Source organism: Eurosta solidaginis, chromosome 3, assembly GCF_040869045.1.
Source record: "Eurosta solidaginis isolate ZX-2024a chromosome 3, ASM4086904v1, whole genome shotgun sequence".
Lineage (NCBI taxonomy): Eukaryota > Metazoa > Arthropoda > Insecta > Diptera > Tephritidae > Eurosta > Eurosta solidaginis.
Genome location: NC_090321.1, coordinates 104639500 through 104656359, shown reverse-complemented (window position 1 = coordinate 104656359; position 16860 = coordinate 104639500). Strand labels below are relative to the sequence as shown.

At 38.8% G+C, this 16860-nt stretch overlaps 1 long non-coding RNA gene and 1 pseudogene across 1 annotated transcript in view; both read left to right on the top strand.

The window, feature by feature from the left end:
• LOC137244217 (uncharacterized) overlaps positions 1-7927 on the top strand; it is a 33517-nt gene extending 25590 nt beyond the window's left edge. The window contains exon 3 of the long non-coding RNA XR_010950846.1: positions 7737-7927. This is a non-coding gene — a long non-coding RNA (uncharacterized lncRNA). The remainder of the gene's footprint in view (positions 1-7736) is intronic.
• Positions 1-16860, top strand: part of LOC137247293 (developmentally-regulated GTP-binding protein 2 pseudogene) — a 217602-nt pseudogene that overhangs the window by 23381 nt on the left and 177361 nt on the right.

Below are 16860 nucleotides of genomic sequence, written 5' to 3'. Positions count from 1 at the left end.
TTTCTTTTCAAAATGCTATAACTTTTTCAAAAATTGACCGTTCGAGATCTTTTGTTTTTAAATGTGCTTTTCGGAAAAAATACAAAAAAATGTTTAAAGTTTTTTTTCAATTAAATTAAAAAAAAAATCATCGGCCTACTCCGGGATTAGTGGGGATGATTGCAGAATTGACTGAAGTTTTTTATGAGAAAAAAAATGGCGAAATTCGAAAAATCTAGAAAAACTGCAAAATTACAAAAAAAAAACTTTAAAAATTTTTTTGAATTTTTTCCGAAAAGTACATTTAAAAAAAATTAAAAAAAAAGATCCCAAACGGTCAATTTATGAAAAAGTTATAGCATTTTGAAAACAAAAACGGTGTTTTTTTTTTAAATTCATAACTTTTTTTGAGTTGGATGAAAAAATTTGAAAAAATTCTGAAAAACGTCTTTCGTAAGCTAGAAAAAGAAGAAAAACTTTCAGCCAATTCTAAAGGGGTCGGGTTCAAATTGGTCGAAATGGGATGGAATACCCCATATATATCACTAGCTTTTATTGGTGTATTCGGATCTAAAAGTTTTTATCTTGTTTTTTTTTTTTGTACTTTGTCCAAGCAGAGCTGATTTAATATTTTTTTACCTAGGTGTAAGGTCCAATAAAAAAGTATATGTAATCGTAGTTTAGCTGATTGTTCAGTATAATGTTTTTGCTGTAATTCCTGTGAAATTTAAGACATACCAATAACTACGCTGTTGGTAAAATACCATATTTCGACATCAACCTAGTGCTTAGATAAAGTAAATCTATTTTTTTTATTTGCTTGTTGCTTAGGTCATAAGATTATTCAAGATTAAAAAATGCCCTGCTTAAGATGAGAAAAAAAAATTATTATGGTTTGCTAACTTAATTGATTCGGGAGGGGGAAGATGACGTCAGGGTAAGTCAATAGGGTCATTAGGAGCAGGCAGTAAGGGGACTCGCTGCCAGGCAGAAACTCGAGCGGTCCAAGGTAGGGTGGGCTTTCTGCGAGGGGTGCGTATGGAAGGTAATATAATGATGATTGTGACATCCGCCCCGCATCAAGGTGGACAAGTGTTAAGGGCCCCGACCTCTCGCCCTGAGCTAGCTGGGGGACATTCTACCTTGATTGCGCAAATAGGGCGGATTCACCTCTAACAGGTGTACGTGACAATTATTATTTAATATGGCGCCCAAACGAAAGCATAGAGAGGGGCCGCTTTATTTATTATAGCGCCCAAACAAAGGAAATTTTTTTAAATACCATATACATATGGTGATGAAATAAAATGTAATCGTGAGGATTTTACAGCAGCGCGAAATCAACATCTAATTCGTTAGTAATAGTCAAAGCTCATTTCGTATAAATATATTTCAATCTTTACAATATATATATGCATTTTTTCACGTATGCAATCATAGAGTTAAACGGGTCTGGCCGTATGCGACCAACGGCCTGTCTCGGTGACTTATCAATGGTGTTTGATCCGAAAATTTAATTGCACCCAGACAGGAGTTGGAAGCAGATGGCAGACCCTAGCAATAGCCCATATATGGCATAGCCACATTAGAGTGGCCGACTATTTGCATCTTTTCTAATTTAAAAATTTTTTTCTTCTTTTTGATTCATTACAAAATTTTGAAACATATCCACATATTGATTTTTTTATGAAATACTGAAGTGCATACGCCCAGGAACGCAAGAGTTTTCTCCAATGACTCCTAGCATCAACATTTTTTTGATAGGCCTGAACGTCATCTGAACCGCCCCAAACCTATATATATGAACTTTGAAATTTGAGATTTTTTTTGTAACATAATTAAATATTTTTAAATTGATTTTGGAAATCGAATGGGAGCTCTTTTACAATCGGTGATCAAAACATTTTGAAATCGAATTACCTTTTTTTGTGCGAAACAAATTTGTAATAATAAAGGAATAAAACATTAATTGGATGACACGTAGCGAACCCTGTAACACCCGATCCAGAAAGAAACAAGCAAAAAAGTTAAAATTTTCAAAAATGGAAAACCCCAAGCGTAGCAGCATCCAGGACTTTACCTTTATAGATCTCTCCGAACGAATAGGAGGTGATAGCACTGCTGTAGCCGCAGGCGGAAAGAATAGCCAAGTGAATACTAATAACGTTTCATCTGAGCCAAACAAGAGCACCGGTACTATTTCGAAAGCGCCGAAAGAGCAATCGTAACCATTACGAGCTCCACCATTGAACCTGAATTTCCCGCAACCTACAGCTACCAATAATATTGAACCAAACCGTGCTGCTATAAGCAACCCTCGTGGGCTTAGGGATGAGTTAGCACCAATTTTAAAAGAATTAATGGTTGAGGCGAAGCAAACGATTATAACTGAAATTCGCGATAGTTTACCGGAGTTAACTAGGGCAGCTCCAAATACAGAGGCAGCGTTCGAGCCTTCAGGGGGTAATAATTATACGCGGAATCGAAATAATAAACGACGAAAACACAATTCGAGTATTGAGTGAGGCAGAACGCCGAGGTGGGGCTACAACAACATGTTAACAATAACAGCATGCATAGATACTACAACAATGGCCAATTCAGCAGCCTACACGTGCAATAACCCACCACCAATTCGTCAACCCCAAATTGCTGAGGAAGGCACATCAGCAGCTATCTCTGCAGGGCATCAAGAAGCGTCAGGACTAAGAAATAGGGAATTTTCCAGGTCAGACATCAAGGTCAAAAAATGGGGGATCAACAGCGTACAGATTTTGAGATCCTTAGGGAATTGACAGAGAGGAAGCAAAGGCCCGGAGAAAACATCGACGAGTATTTCCACGCAGTTGGTATTTTACGTTCGCGACTTAAAAATCCAATACCCGAATACGAGATAGTACGATTAGTAAAAGGAAACTTGCGCGAATCGCTAGCTAAAATGGTTTACCCTATTTCGGCATATTCCCTAGACCAATTAAGAATGGAATGCAAGGAGGTCGAGCGATGCTTGCCGCGCCGGGACCGCACGCCGTTGAGTAGTTTACGCCACGCACACAATATGTGAATGAAGTTTACCAATCTGAAGGTGATGAGCGTTATATCCCGGTGATGAGGGTCAAGTCACCGTGGAGGAAATACGTCATCAGTCTTCAAATAAGCAGTCGGGCAATCGATTTCAAAGGAGGAAAAAACTCCGACAGAGGTTAGTGGCTGCTATTAAAACAGTAAGTACCACAGATCCGCGAGTGTATGCGGATATAGAGATAAGGGGTATACAAACACGCGGCTTACTGGATACTGGCGCCTCCGTCAGCATTCTAGGCCGTGGCTGTAGGGAGTTCCTATCGAACGTTACGTGTTTTTTGTCAAGACTGCAGGCGGCCGCAGACATAATGTCTTAGGCAAAATAACTTTACCGGTAAAGTTTAATACAGAGGAAAAAAAAATTACATTTTTTTATGCCCATATCTCGAGCAAAATATCTACCTCTGGGTGGACTTTTGGAGAGCGTTTCAGTTGGCACCTGAAATTATTACTGTGGATGAAATCGATCTAACAAAAACAATGCAAGAGATGGTGTCTGATGAAGACAGGAACGAACGTCGTGTTTTACACACTTTAACTCCAGAACAAAAAGAGCGTTTGGAAGAGGTAGTCAAGGGTTTCAGAACATATGAAGATCACGGGCTGGGAAGAACTAGTCTAGAAAAACATGCGATAAATTGGTAGGCAGTACCTTTTAAGGAGCGACATTACCCTCTTTCGCCGGTGATGAAAGCCATCGTATACGAAGAGGTCGATAAAATGTTGGAGTTGGGCGTTATAGAGGAGAGTGAGAGTGCCTGGAGTAACCGAACGACAGTGGTAAGGAAACCGGGGAAAAATCGCTTTTGTTTAGACGCTCGCAAACTAAATGCCGTCGCCGTAAAAGATTCATACCCTTTACAAAACATAGAGGGTATACTAAGTCGCATAGACGACACACACTTTATAAGTAGCGTTGACTTAAAGTTCGCGTGCCGCCAGATCGAGCTAGACGAAGCTAGTAAACCTTATACCGCGTTTCCGTGCCTGGACATCCACTCTACCAATTCGTCAGAATGCCATTTGGATACACAAACTTTCGCGCTACCCTGAGGTTCACGTTACCCCAATTGCGACTACGGTCACCAATATTCCCCACGAGTGCAAATCCCTACTCTCCTCTTTGTATTTCGCATAAATTAATCTCCAGTTCCATGCTTTTATTTTTGAGAAGTTTAAAAAGATTTTTTTTTGTGGGATAAATTCCTCACAACCTTTCTCCTTTTGTTTGGAACACCCTTATATGTGAGCATTGCCTATATATCATTAATATATTGTAACGAATTTACTTGCAAATCCTTTTATTTGCAACCTTCTGCTAAGTTCGAATCACTGAACTGTTAAAATACTCCAATAATACCAATATTTAATAATGCAAAATATCCTTTATTAAAGTACTTCACAATAAATAACTCTACTATTACCCGACAGAATGCGTGCTTAATCAAAACTGATTGATAGTTAAACCGAACTAAACTTTCGCGCCGCTACTGTCACCTTTTTATAGTGTCTGATTTCCTCGTTGCATACTTCTAGGCTTTTCCATTCCAGAACTTACTAGTTAGTTATCAGCTACAAAATCACCAGCCACAACTATGTTTATTGCTTCTCATAATACTTGCACAAATGATTGCCCTCTTGTGAGTACCTTAGATAAGATATATGCATGTGTTTGTGCGTTGCTTCTCCGCTGCTCGTATGGACATGTGTGTAGACATAATGATTGAATTATTGATGTGCATACAAATCACTGTTTAGCATTGGCTTAGAAATGGCAATACCCTTAGTGTTGCTAATATTCGTAACACTACCCTCCACCTAAGTCTGATCGTCCCGATCAGACAAATCTCTCGATCTAAACGCCGCTAGCATCTCCAAATGTACCACTCTTCTACTTCGTGGTTTCCAATGGTTTGTATGCGGTAGATGGTGTCACTGATCTTCTTAACAACTTTGTACGGGCCTTCCCAACTGCACCGAAATTTGGATGGAACACCTTTCCGCCGGTGAGGGTTGTATAACAGTACCAAATCTCCCGCCAAGAAACCTTCCGAACTAAAGTTCTTGTCATGCCAGTGTTTCATCTTACTACTCATTACCCTGGGCCGTTCCTTCACACTATGTTGTTTGGCCAACGAACTACTTCGTAGAGCTTGCGCTGGACGGATTTGTTTTGCATAATCAGTATCGTTCTGACGCTTCACAACAGTAGTGTGCCCTGGCTTGAAACCACCCTTGCATTCTTTCTGCGAAATCCTTTCTTTCGTTTTAGTACGTCCGTTAGGGCTTTTCAATGACAGTGTTTCTCTCACAGGTACCTTCGGTTTTGATTTGTTTAGCCCATTTGTTCCATCAACCTTTACCTTTGAATTTCGTGGTCTAGGACGAGTCTTCTCCACCAGTACCCGATTACTCCTGAAACCTTTCTCCAAACTAAAGTTAAGTGGTATATCGTGGTTATTATAGCGCGTAATTCTTCCCCGCATATGGACCCTGATGTCATGGTCAACTAAGAAGTCCACTCCCAATATGACACCATCTACAATCTCCGCCATAATGAATTTGTGTAGAACCATAATCTTTCCAATTAATACTTCACATCACCACTTCTCCCTGGACTTGGTTATACTCGCCAGTAATCGTATGGAATCTTGCTCCAGGTAATGGCTTTACTCTCCTGTTGACCAAATCAGATCGGATCACGGAATGAGATGCGCCCGTATCGACAGTCAGAACACTTTCTTTGCCATCCACATTTCCTCTGACGTTAACACTGTTTTCACACAGAAACTTAATGATCTCATTTCACCTTCTAATGAAATCGTAAATTTTTTGCTTTCACACAGAGGTATCTGCTCGATTAGTATGACGGATGAAATGTCAAAATAATAATAACAATAATAAGATCGCGGATTTAAATTGTTAATAACAATAATATTTAATTGGTTTTGAAAAGTAAACGTACAATGCAGGAAAATAATTATTTAAAAGAAATATTCGTTGCTTATACTGCAAGTATGCAAGCTTTGCAATCGATGCAAGCAAGTTACGACAACGCCGTTGCTTTGCAAAGAAAGCGAAAGTAGAAGAATTTTTTTAATTTTGCAGCATCTGAGACGACAGCAGATGTACCTTTACGGGTTAATGGCAACGAAAGCCTCTCGGCGATCCCTCTGGAAATTGGTAAGTCAATTTATAGTTTATAACACACTGTCAAGTTATAGGTAATTCTTTTTATTATAGGGACGGCCCTCATCTTTCGGGGAAGTCACTTGTGACTGCAACGACGACAATTTTTTTAAGACACACTTCCGCATGCATCGTACCAGCTTTGAAACCCTCTGCAGCTTCCTAAAACATTTGCAGAAGTCGGACACAAATTGGCGACTTGTGATACCACTTTCGAAGCGGGTTGCTATTGCTTTATTTACTCTGGGATCAGCTGAAGAATACAGAGTGGTATCAGAACTTTTCGGAGTTGGAATATCGACGGTATGCAAAATTGTATGGGAGTTCTGGGAGGAAGTTTATGAAGCAATGCCAGCGCAATTTATTTAAAAATTATCACCTACTCCAGAAATTATAGCTGATCTCGTGGGTGGCTTTCATCGTCTAGGTTTCCCACAATGGCTAGGGGCAATAGGTAAGGAAAATTACATGTATTTATGCATATGTACGGAAATAACCATTTTTACCTAGATGGGTGTCACTTCGAAATAAAACCAAATCCAGAAGATGCAGTCGATTATTACAACTACAAAGTATGGTATTCCATTATATTATTAGCTTTAGTGGATTACAGTTAGGTACACTATGCTGTAGTTCTTGCCATGAATTGGTGCTAATTATGTTATTTTTCAATTTAGATATCGATTTTTATATGTGAACATCGGCTCTCCAGGACGATGCATCTTTAATGAAGAAAGTAATGGAAGAAAATGAACTACTGGCCGCAAGTAAAAAGGAAATAGGTGGCGCAAATATGCCAATATGAATCATTGGAGACTTTGCGTTCCGATTTTCCACCACTTTGATGAAGCCGTACTCTTTTTCTATGGCACTCACTGAAACGCAAAAGCTTTTCAATTATAATCTTTCAAAATGTAGAAGGGTGTCTGAAAATGGCTTTGGCCAGCTAAAATGGACGATTCCGTCGAATTGGAAAAGGTTTAGACAATAGAATTGGTAAGGCAGCTATTATCATTAGGGCATGCTGCGTCATTCATAACTTTCTAAATGAAATGAATGATAAAATAAATTACTTGTAGCTGAAGAGGTTCCAAGAAGTAGGAAGAAGTCATGAAAGACCGCAGTTTAATGTTGTGATGGGCGACAATGATCCATCCGCTGAACAAATAAGACGAGGACTATGCAATTATTTTAGTACGTACATATTTTATTTATTATTTTTTTATGTTGTATGTTGATGACATAAATATTCAGAAATGTATGTGATATTCAATTTTTTTATTTAAAAATGCCAATATGCCGTTTTTAAGTTCTTTATTGTCTTGGGCTATTTCTTTTAATGTCTTGGCCTTTTCTTCCTCAATTTTCATGAATTTATTTTCGGTTTCTTCACTTTTTTTCATGTAATTAGTTATTTCCACTGACACCACCTCAAATTTCTCCATGACTTTCGTGTGAACACTAACAATATTTTTCCTTTTTAGGTTCGATCGCAGACGAGCCTGGTAGTGGCGATGGTGGGTTGGACGAGGGCTGCGGTGTAGAAGGAGTAGATGTCTGTGGTGGTGATGGTGTTAAGTGTACTGAAGATGCGGTACTTGATTCTGTTTAAAATAAACATTTTAATAAAAATAAGGCATGTTTTTAATATATTCGTAACACAATAAAAATATAAACCGAGCATATACATTGTTTCTCTGTTTTTTTTTTTTTTTTATTAAGTAGAAGAAAATGAAAAATTTCTGCAGGGCGAAATCAAAAGCCCTTAAAGTCTTGGCAGGAATACTGTTCGTGGTATTACATATATAAATAAATTAGCGGTACCCGACAGATGATGTTCTGGGTCACCCTGGTCCACATTTTGGTCGATATCTCGAAAACACCCTCACATATACAACTATCACCACTCCCTTTTAAAACCCTCCTTAATACCTTTAATTTGATACCCATATCGTACAAACACATTATAGAGTCACCCCTGGTCCACTTTTATAACGATATCTAGAAAAGGCGACCACCTATAGAACTATGGCCCATTCCCTTTTAAAATATCCATCGCACGTCCCTGATCTCTCCAGTTTTTTCTTCTCGCGAAACCTGACATTATCGGCGACCTTATTTACAACATGGACGTCCCAAATGTGTCCCTCACTCCGCCGTGATCGTTTTTGGGCTTAGTGGCCTGCTGACATTCTGTTGTTGATACACGGAGACTTGTAGGACTTAAAAAAGTAAATGAAACCAACAGGGAGGTGGCTTTCTTAACACGCCGAAAATCTGCGCAATACAGAGGTACCTGTGCAACATGAATATCTAGATAATGATCCAATAGAAACGTAAGAGGTTCCGTAATGCTTTTCGACCAGCTTCTATTCACATCTATAGGGGTCCTCATAGAGCAGAATCCCTAAGTATAATCTTCCTGAGCTTCGAAGATACTAAGTCGAGACCATAATATCACATGTGAGCCCACTATCACACCAAAGCTCAACTCATATTGAAATACCTTTGCAAGTTTTTTTCTCTAGTAGGGGAACAAAAATGAAATATTATTTAACATTCATTGTGACTTTCTTACTTAGGAAATCTAGATTATATATGAACTACGGAAGTGTAAGGATTGTAACAACAAAGACAAAACCAATTGATTTGCTAACATGAAAAGGAATTATGTAGTACAGTTTAATGTTGTTGAACTTGGTTGTTTGTGGTGTTTATTTGTAAAATGATTTCCATGATGTTATGGTTACGCATTTACAGTGGAAACAGTAAGGAAGGCGGTCGGCATGATGTGGTGGTGCGCAATGGCTAGTCATTGTCGGCTGGGGCGGGTCCTTGCCAACCTTACTGTTCCTGCGCCATAATCAGAAACAAGTTCCTATCATGCCTATCAAACTGAAAGCTGTCAAAATCAAAAAACCCTGACAGAAGCGCAGAGACCGACTCAAAACGCTTATAAATTCAAACTAAAACAACATCCGGCCGAACCGGACGTCACGGACAGACCGTTAACATTCAAATTTAAAATGCAAAAAAACTCAAAAGAAAATCTAACGAACCGGACATGGCCGGTTACTAACGCTGAAAATTAAAAGAAAAAAAAGCTGAAAAAGAAAAGGAACAAGGGCCGAATATATAGAGGTGCGCCGCGGGTGGTGTTGCGACGCCCGGTGCTTTATCCCACCCTCAAAATCCATGGCCACCGACGCACCTGTATTTCGGCGCCCCTTACCTGGATGCCTAAGTGCCTTCTAAAAGAATTTAGACGCCAGCATTCCCATTTTAATTACAATTTATTTATTTATACATCTTTAAATTCAAGGCATTACCTAATATAATATACTGTTTCGAACATAAGTATGTCGTTTCAATAAGGCCACGGAGCTCGTTTTATTTTCTATCCTTATGTTGACGTATTTAATTTTGTTACAATAAATTCCATTTCATTTCGCTAATACGTAAGAGGATGCAAAGAAAATTGCCTTTAATTAAATAAGTCAACTGGAACTACGCTCCAGTAGAGTTAGACTGCAGTGTCCTAAATGCGACAACGCTCGCCCGTGTGCATCAAATTTGTATGTACGCACTATTTATATATATATATATATATATATATATATATAAAGACAATTCCGAAGATAGCAAAACTAGAAGTAAGGGTTGCTGAAGCGCAAGTGAAAGGAAAATAAAAAGAACCCCACCCCATGGAATGCGAAACTTCTTAACTAAATGTTTAGGTACAACTTACAAATTTTAGTGGTCTAACCTAATCTTAGAATATTATCTGGAACTTCTATGATTGCATTTAAATTACATACCAATGTTCTATGTTCTGAATGTAATACATACTTTATCTTTTTGCAAGTACAATTGCATTAAATTCAATTTTATTTGTCTTATTTCGAGTCTATGAAAATTTGATTGCCACACCAATAGATATGGTCGGGCAAAACTCTCGTAACACTTTAATAAGTTTGTATAGCTTTAGTCTTCGTTGGTACATACCAACTTGTGCCGTGTAATCATATAGAAATCATGCAGTTTATGAATTTTTAGGTAACGTTTCAGTCGCAACAGTATAGTGGAGCAGTAAAAAAATATTTCAAAAAAATTATAGAACGAGTTTATTGGTTCATGATCACAAAGACATAAATCCTCTATCCCTTGTTGCGACTAGATTCTAATTTCTCGCGGAAAGGCATATGTCGCTAATGTGTAATGCATTACCCATTCACATGGCTTTCGCATGTATATATATATAAAAAAAATATGGTTCAGAGTGACACATTCAAATATGTAAAGTACTATATATACTGGTGACACTATTCTGTAACTTGACTTGAATAAAATAATTCGCAGAACTCGAAATTTTATAATTTTGGCTTTCTACTTCTTGACTGTATTGACTTTTCGCGAGCTTTACAGAACAATGCTTCTTACTCGCAAGATTACGGTACTGGTTTTACATTGCACATATCCGACGGGTCAATAGAGTTAAGAGCACCAAAATGTCCGAATTCATATACCGTACTTTCGAATCGAGTTACAGAAAAGGGTCTTTAGGTTCATTAAGTGTGTTTGGAGTGAATTACAAAATTTGAAACGATAATCTGTAAGTGACGAATTTTATCACTTCATATAAATACATAACATAATTTCCCCGAGCTGGAACGGACTCACCCAGTTTCAAACGTTGTTGTTGGTTGTGGTGCGCGGTCTTGGGCGCGCTGTGTTGGTACTGTTGGTGGTTGTTGCGCTCTGGTCCGAGGTGATCGAGTGAACCTGAACTTCGTGTTGACTTTCACGACCTGGATGATTTGGTGCTAATTTGGCGTTCGTTGTATTACGCTGCAGCGTACCGCTGGCCCTGTAGGCGGAGGTGTTGGTTTAAGGGCCTTCTAGCAATTCGCTTGTGCCTGTACTACTATGAAATTGGTATGTGAATTCGGACTTGTCGATGCTGTCGTATCAGTAAGATTCGTTAAATGTTTCTTAACAGTTCTTTTAGGGTCCGCAGGAAATTGCAAAAACGAAGATTCCACACTGTTCAATACTAGTTAAAAGCTTCGCCACAATTAGAAGGCGTAAAGCTATTCACGAAAATTATTGTGCCAGTGTGCTGACCGGGTAGTTGGTTGATAAGTACGTGGGACTCAGTTAAACAGCAAGCAGTGTGCAATTAATAGGAGCACCTTACAATTCCGCATTGGTGGTTTTCACTGCTGTCGGCTTTATATGTCGCTTCTCTTCCTTTTTTTTTGGTGAATCAGCTTTTCTCTTTACAATTTAATGTTTCCTTGTCTTCTTCGTTTTTTTAAGCCCGGAAAAATGGCTAACCTTTCTTTTTTTCCTTCTTTAAAAATGTTTCGCCTTCTTCTTACTTTTCATCCCGGAAACTCATGGCATTTTTTTCTCATTAGTGATCGCCGGTCTTTCGTTCTTGTTTTTCGATACTTTTGTATCGCAACTTTCGCCCCATCACCAGTCACTAGGTGTGTTCGCACGAAAACGCTCCCAAGTGGACCGTAACTGTAGACCATAACAGCAGACCGTAACAATGAGTCAAGAATCAGAGTAACAAAATAATCAAAAGACGAAAATTTTACTCTTTCCATTTAGTCACTCATGTATGTATGTATGGAAATCTAATAACTAAAACCAAACTATGACTAGCACTACTTCAACATGAATGAAACAATAATATAAAAACAATGTATACAATGTGTTCGAAAATAAATAATCTAGGTCATGAGAAACTACTTAGTTAAAAGAACAAAAATCGTGGAACCAACGCCTCTAACACCCCTTTCATTATGGTCCACCCTATTGAAACAGCAAGTTTCTTTGGGCTCCCGTTAGAGGACATTGATGGCAACTTGTGATCGATCGCACTTATTGGACGGGGCGAAGCACTGCTACAACACTAACAACAAACCACCACCAAAAAACTTCGGACCTCTGTGCCAGAAATTATCCGGCGAACCCCGTTCCTATAGTCATATACCCTAAACTCACAATGGAGGAAAGCAATATACCCGGGGAGGCGTACGTCACTCTAGCCCTTGAATACTGTAACAGGATTTTGATGACAACTTGTAGTCCCACCTCTTGGATGGGGCAAAGCACTGCTACAACAACAACAAAAACGGCCTCTCGGCTGTTATCTGTTTGTGCGCATTACAAATCAATACCCTTCCCAGTCTTGTAGTAATGCCGAGAGGCCGTCAAAAGTTTCTGTCGGAAAGGATAATAATGGTTATGGTTGGCACACGATACACCTACACATAAGTTCACAAAATCGATTGGCCTTAAAGCCACCAATTATTTGATGCACTCTGGCATAAAACGGCCATATTGACGGTGATCCACCCGAAGGACCCATTTCCGTTTTGTCTTTGCTTAGTCCCACTTTTAATTTAATTGATACATAAATATGGTAATTTTATACGACAGCATGACACTGCTACTACGCAGCCAAAAATATCGAGAGAGAGGTGTCAAACGACGCGTCTTTACATCAGTGTTAATAATACGAAACCGGAAAATAAAAATTTTTACTCGTTCAAAAGATATTAACGAAAACCCGAAAAATTAGCCGCGGGTCCCTCCGAAACCGGGGGTGAAATCCATAGTATTTTTGGTAATTGTTTACTTTAGCTCACAACTGCTAAAACCCAACCAAAAGTATTAGGACCACGAATCCGAGAGCGGAAATTCAAAATTTTACTTCTGTCAAAAGTTATTTCCAAAAAACCGAAAAATGGCCCCGGAGCGCTCCGAAACCGGGGGTAGGATCCATAGTATTTTTGCGCAGAACACCTTTCTGCATTGGCGGCCTTCGGCCGCGCTTATAAAAAATTACCCTGGGTGAGCCCAACACCGGTTTGGACACCAAAACTATACCCGCACAAAGCACTTTTAACCACAGTTTTTCTTCTGGCTACGACAAAATCTTCAAAACAACAACAACCACATGAAAATTTTCAATTGTTTGCAAATATCTCCGAAACGAAATAAAGTTTTGAATTTCCGCCTTCGGATTCGTGGTCCTGGGATCAAAACGCGTCTTTTGACACCTCTCCTGATATTTTTGGACGAGTTTTAGCAGTTATGAGCTAAGGTAAACAATTACCGTATTTTTGCGCAGAACATCTTTTTGCATTGGCGGCCTTCGGCCGCGCTTATAAAAAATTACCCTGGGTGGGTCCAACACCGGTTTGGAAACCAAAACTATATCCGCGCAAAACACTTATGTTCACAATTTTTTTGTGGGTACACCAACATTACAACACCCACATGAAAATCGCTAACTTCAACTACAAATATCTCCGGAAAGAGATACAATTTTTATTTTCTGGTTTCGGATTATTGTTGTCGAGATTAATACGCGTCTTCTGACACCTCTTTTAATATTTTCTTACCGGTATCGCTGGGTAAAATTTGCGATTTTGACTTGAACATCTCGAGCGGTGTAATTGTAGCCTAACTTTGCCAACTCGTTTGTCATCTCTTTATATATATGGCCATTCTTTCGCGAAAATCGAAGATCAGCAGCACGCTTTTCCCACAAATCCAGGATAGCCACTTCGCCATCTCCAGCCCAAAACGATCGCTTTCTTTTAGGTTTTGGTGCTAAAGGAACAAAATACACTTAATTTTTAATGTCCATGTGTGTATATAAAAAGTATATATATTTATTTACTCACTATCACTATTATTTTGCATTATGAAAACAACAAATTCTGGTTTTTTAAATTCAATTCAATTTTTTTAGCGCATATAATGACATTGCTATATGACAGAAAATAGGGGGACTCATGAAAGCATATAAACTTTTAAGGTGTAAAATTATCTCCATTTACAAACGTTGTTATATGAACGCACCTAGTAATATTCCTGATAAAGTTAATTGTTTATCAGCTATATTATTGCCAAAAAAATTTTTTGATTGTTATACAAATTAAGAAATGCCAAGATTAAGTGAAAAACCAAAACTAAAACGTCTTTAGTAAGATATACTTGTAAATGACCTGCTGATGTTGGAGATTTCTGATGAAAATGCCTGCTGTAATCTCTGCAAGGTTGCATTCCTTTGAGTTTACCGCATTTACACAATGAAATGTGCGCGTAAATTTATACAAATTGTGTAAATGATTTTTCATACAAAATTTGACAGCTCGTTTACGCACTAGATAAATTTATACGTTTACACACTTTATAAGGCATTTATAAGATTACATGAGTTACCCTAATGACATTTACTTTGACAAATAACATTTTTAAGCACTGAACACACCAAAAACTAAGAAACTGAACGCTCACAACAGAGTTGCATTGTGCTTTTGACTTCATTAGGCATTCGATCAGTCAATAATGAAATAATTATAGATTCGAATTTTGTAGGGAAGATTGAGCTCAATAAGCGCCTTAATGTAGAAAACTGCCTTTATTGTTCAATAAGCCGTCTGTGTGAAAATAGTATAAGACTACTCGATTTTCTTCCAATTTGCGAGAAAGATATCACAGGACATTCAACAGATGGAGCTAGCTCTCGATTTTTACATCTGGCACGCTGTTGCTCATCTCCTCCCGTTTTGCGTTTACGGCCACCCAAGTTGGAACTACCAGGACCGGTGCTGCAATGACGTGCAATGTGACTTGGGTTACCGCACTTGAAACACTTCATAACTCTGGCATTTTTCTGTTGTAACCTGTTCAGTGCTTCCAAAATTCTGTCTACCCAATCTGGCCTTTCCACTTCCACGCGTGAGCTTTGTATGCCGGCTTACTCAAAAGTGACACTGTTTCCTGAGTCAGTGCATGGGATACCGTTTCTGCAAATGTGGGTTTTGGGTTTGCCTATGTTGCTCGCTTCATTTCTACGTCCCGTATGCCATTTATAAAACTGGATTTTTACCCTCTCGGTGTACTCCACGGGTACGTCCGCATTTGCCAAATGAGACAACCTTTCAACATCCGAAGCAAACTCCTGTAATGTCTCATTTGCTTTTTGGTAACGGTTTTGCAACTCAATTTGGTATATCTGTTTTCTATGCTCGCTCCATAACGTCTCTCGACAGCGGCCATCAATGCTTCATAGTTGTTCCGCTCTCTTTCGGGAATCGTCTGTAGGATTTCGGCAGCTGGCCCCTTCAATGCTACGAATAGAGCAGCCACTTTATCTTCAGCATTGCAGTTGTTCACTGCTGACGTCTTCTGAAATTGAAGCTTGAATAACTCGAAAGGAACAGAGTCGTCAAAAGATGGAGTTTTTACCTTCGGATTGCTCGCTGGAACAGCTGGGCGATTTAGTTGTAACTGTTACATAAGACCTTTCAACGCTTTTATCTCGGCATCAATTTCATCCTCGAGTTGTAAACTTTTTGTATCCTGCTCTTCCAGTTTCGCAAAGAGCTGCGATGATACCTGTTCCGAAATTTTTGTCGACATTCCAGATATACGTGCCTCTTGCGCTTCCAGGTGAGATGACATATATGTCTTCTGTTCTTCACATTGAGATGACATTTACGACGTCATTTCTGAAATGCGTGCCTCCTGTGACTTCAGCTGAGATGCCATTGTCGATGTTTGTACAGATATTGTGTTCGTCACTGTCTGCGGTGTTTGTCGCTATCGTAATGAAAGACATACTCCTCAGCATTGAAGATTCCTTCAAATACCATAGCTACACTTAGTCGTTTTTGTAGCTGGGATTTATCGCCAAAAGTAGCCAATCCACGGACTTCCAACTCCTCCTTCAGTTGCTGGATCGTCAATTCACTTAACTTTGCCATGTCCAAGTTGTATTCGAAGTCTTCGGAATTTATTCAACAATTCCTCTTCTGACACCAATTGTAACGATTTAACTGCAATCCTCTTATTTGCCCTTTTGCTAAGTTCGAATCACTAAACTGTTGAATAAATAACTCCAATATTTAATAATGCAAAATGGCGCTTATTAAAGTACTTCACAATAAATAACTCTACTATTGCCCGACAGATTGCGTGCTTAATCAAAACTGATTGATAGTTAAAACGAAACTAAACTCTCGCGCCGCTACTGTCACCTTTTTAAGCTGTCTGATTTCCTCGTTGCATACTTCTAGGCTTTTCCATTCCAGTACTTACTAGTTAGCTATCAAAAATCACCAGCCACATCTTTGTTTATTGCTTCTCATAATACATGCACAAATTATTGCCCTCTCTTTTGAGCACCTTACATGCCTATTACACGGCTCAAGTATCCTTGTGCCAATTACCAATATGCACAAGGATTTGCCCGGTGCGTGCACTGGTTGCGCTATTTGCGCAGAGAACTGCGCTAAAATCAAAACGATTTTGATATTTACGCATGTCTGAAAATATTGCACATGCTTTTTTCTTCGTGTGCGGTGAATCTTACATAGTTCACCTGTGGTTCCTGATAATATAACATCAGTAATAGGCTATAATCCGGTGGCAAAAGCCTGAGCCAGATAAATAATTTTGCATGTAAATGCAACAACAACGATTTGAGCCAGATAAATCCAGATAGAAGTCTGGTTCAATTTGTGAGCCAGATAATTTGTTAATTTCTTTTTTTAGGTTGGCAACGCGGCCTTTAATATA